Here is a 3,603-nt window from a genome sequence, read left to right on the forward strand (position 1 = left end):
AAATCATTAATATATCAAATTTAGAAATTTTCATTAAAGTTTTAGTGGGTTGTGTCTCTATGGGTTGATAATTATATTTTAAGATTAATTTAAGGGGGAGAAGATAGAAATATGGGAATGGTGTTACTTTTATATTATTCGAGTACTGTGTTATTCAATTTGGTGCCCAAAGCATGAATGGTTGGAAAGTAAGCTTAAATGTTTTTGTTTTTTTGTTTTTTTCAGTCAAAACCATTTAATTATGAAGGCATAATAATCATAGATAGGGAAAGTATATAAGGAGAAATTTACTGAAGAAAGAGTAAATGGGTGAGAAAAAATGGTGGTTAAAGACAAATTTGGCCTCCGAAGATGCAAGGCCATGTATTCAATGTAATAGTGGAGAGAGAATAGTGGAGAGAGAAATAACAACAAGATAGAGAAGAAAAACATTGAAATTGGTGTGTAATAACCTCTTGAGAACTTCTTTGCTCCTTGTCTCTCTCCCTTTGCGACACCTCCTTTCTTAAAGTTTCGTGAGAGTTATCTAAACGAGTTAGATTAAGAGCGAGTGTTTTATTTCGAGGTTGGTATCGGAGCAACTTTAGCTTACTTCATCAAATTGGTAACAGAGCGATTTCAATTCCAACAAATTGGTATCAGAGCAACATTAGTTTCAACAAATTGGCATTAGAGGTGCGTTCAATTTCTACATGAATCACGTGGTCGCCTAAAGGGCAGTGAGTGAGTATTAAAATGGGGCTAACCCAAATTCCATATCTCAATCAATCCTAGCAGCCATGGCGAACACCGGCAGAGATCAAAGATGGTCGCTTCAGGGGATGACCGCTCTAGTCACCGACGGAACCCACGGCATTGGGTACTCATAATTTCCAGCTCCTCCTTTCCCTTTTGGTGTCTCTGTTCTAACTCATTTATTTCAGGTGAGCCACGGTGGAAGAACTTGCAGCATTTGGTGCCATTGTCCACACATGCTCGCGAAGCCAGGGCGATTTGAACAAATGCCTACAAGAATGGGAAGAAATGGGCCTCAATGTAAGTGGGTCTGTGTGCGATGTGCATAGCAGAGAACAGAGGAAGCAGCTGATGGAAACCGTGTTCAATGGCAGCCTCAACATTTTGGTAACAAAAATGAAAAAAATGGTCTGTTCATAATGGCTATGTAAGTGTTTTAGTATGAGGCTCTGTTTTTTAGGTGTTTCAGGTGAATAATGCTGGGATATGGGCGCACAAAAGCACCGTGGACGTTACAGAGGAAGAGCTTTCGAGTGTAATGAGTACCAATTTTGGGGCGTCATTTCATTTTAGCCAACTCGCTCATTTTTTTATGAAAGCTTCTGGTAATGGAAGCATTGTGTTCATGTCCTCTGTTGTAGGCTTGATGTCGCTTCCACTATCGCATACGCTGCATCCAAAGGTAACCCACAATTTTTTTCACGGTAGATAACAGATCTAACTGGTCAAGTACGCAGCTAGTAGATATTATTGTCTTTAAATGTTCTCACTCGAGCTTTTCCTCAAGGATTTTAAAACGCTTCTACACTCTTACAAAGAATGTTTCGTTCTCCTCTTCAACCGATATGGGATCTCACAATCCACCACTCTTGGAGTCCAGCTTTATTGTGGGCACACCGCTCATTGTCTCTGGCTCTGATATCATTTACTGCTAGTAGATAGTGTCAGAAGGGAAAGCCTGTAGAAGATAATATATGCTAACAATGGGCTTAGCCTGGTACAAAATGGGTATCAGAGCCAAGTTTCGAATGGTATACCAGTGAGGACGCTGGCCTCCAAGAGGGTGGATTGTGAGATACTATATTGGTTGAAGAGAGGAACGAAACATTCTAATAAGAATGTGGAAACTCTCCACAACAGACCCATTTTAAAACCATGAGGCTGACGACAATATGTAACGAGCCAAAGCGAACAATATTTACTTGCAGTGGGCTTGGACGGTTACAGATTTAAATTAATCTTCAATATTTAGACTATGTTCTTGTCACGACCCAATTTTCGAGGGTTTCAAAAATTAGACCGTGATAAGCGCCTACAATGCTGGAATTTGCAAAACTAGAGGTCCTTCTAGAATCCTTGCAAAACGTTCACAAAGAAAGTTAACTTAACGGATTGATTCGAACTAAGAGCTAGTTTGAAGATGAATGACTCTTAGATCGAACTTGGAATCTATGATGGTCACTGTAACAACCCACTTTTTCGAGGAACTTGAGAAGTAAGTCGTTACCTTTCTTACTAGGAAATGACGAAAACTGCGTAAAATTTAAAACTTTCGAACATGCATACACATAAGGAAATTTAGTTCATCCACATCAACATCTGACAACTCTCCACAATACCGACACTCCACACTACGTACACACAAAGGGACATAACACAGAAAATTCATAAAACCTAACTATACCAATGAAACGAAAAGAGTTCGGTAAGAAAACATATCAATGAGACACATGACACTAGCCCCAAAACTCCATACCCCCAGCTCGTATGCACCTCTACCCCGATCGTTCCATTAGGCCTCGTCTGAAAGAAAACAAAGTAGCAAGGATGAGTATATACTATATACCCCGTAAGCAGCCTGCTGAAGGTTCATATTGGGTTTTTAAGTCTTATTGATCTTGCTTATGTATTTGTCATTTATTTTCTGTGGGGGTTTAATCCCCCGTGTGGGTGCCCCTGGGCTACCCCCCCGTAGGTTCTTCTCGTTCTAGTTTTCTCTTGGTTCATGGTCCTATCTGGACCTCCAGCCCTCGAAATTTCTCATAAGTTCTCTAGGTCACTAGGCTAAATGTATCTACTAGTATCTCTTCTTCATCATTAAGTCTCAATGACCTCGAGGAGCGACCTCGATATTCAAGGTTCACGCATTTTAGGAATCGACCAACTCTCAAATGTACCACCGTGGACCCCTGTCACTCGTGACAGGTTCATTAATAGAAAATTAACTGGCAAACTTCCTATAAGTCCCCACAAGGTACCATCAACAATAAAATGGCCAGTTCTATAGTTATGCGGACCCTTGACAATCGAGTCAAGTTCACGATTAGAGGTTAGTTGGCGAACCCCTAATCGTCCCCGGATAATTGCTAACTCATATACATGAACAATAAATCTCGACCAACTCGAATGTACCAATGTGGACCCCTGTCGCTCGTGACAGGTTCACTAATAAGAAATTAACTGGCAAACTTCCTATAAGTCCCCACAAGATACCATCAACAATAAAATGGCCAGTTCTATAGTTACGCGGACTCTTAACAATCAAGTCAAGTTCACGATTAGAGGTTAGTTGGCGAACCCCTAATCGTCCCCGGATAACTGCTAACTCATATACATGAACAATAAATCTCGACCAACTCGAATGTACCAATGTGGACCCCTGTCGCTCGTGACAGGTTCACTAATAAGAAATTAACTGGCAAACTTCCTATAAGTCCCCACAAGATACCATCAACAATAAAATGGCCAGTTCTATAGTTACGCGGACCCTTAACAATCGAGTCAAGTTCACGATTAGAGGTTAGTTGGCGAACCCCTAATCGTCCTCGGAATGCTGATCATTACGTGTGAATAAAAAGAAAACAAGAG

General features: G+C 40.6%; 1 pseudogene; it reads left to right on the plus strand.

Moving 5' to 3' along the window:
* The first annotated feature begins 779 nt into the window (after nt 1-779).
* Nucleotides 780-1,417, plus strand: LOC111786479 (annotated as a pseudogene).
* The last annotated feature ends 2,186 nt before the right edge of the window (nt 1,418-3,603 follow it).

This window comes from Cucurbita pepo, unplaced genomic scaffold (assembly GCF_002806865.2).
Source record: "Cucurbita pepo subsp. pepo cultivar mu-cu-16 unplaced genomic scaffold, ASM280686v2 Cp4.1_scaffold001737, whole genome shotgun sequence".
Taxonomy (NCBI): domain Eukaryota; kingdom Viridiplantae; phylum Streptophyta; class Magnoliopsida; order Cucurbitales; family Cucurbitaceae; genus Cucurbita; species Cucurbita pepo.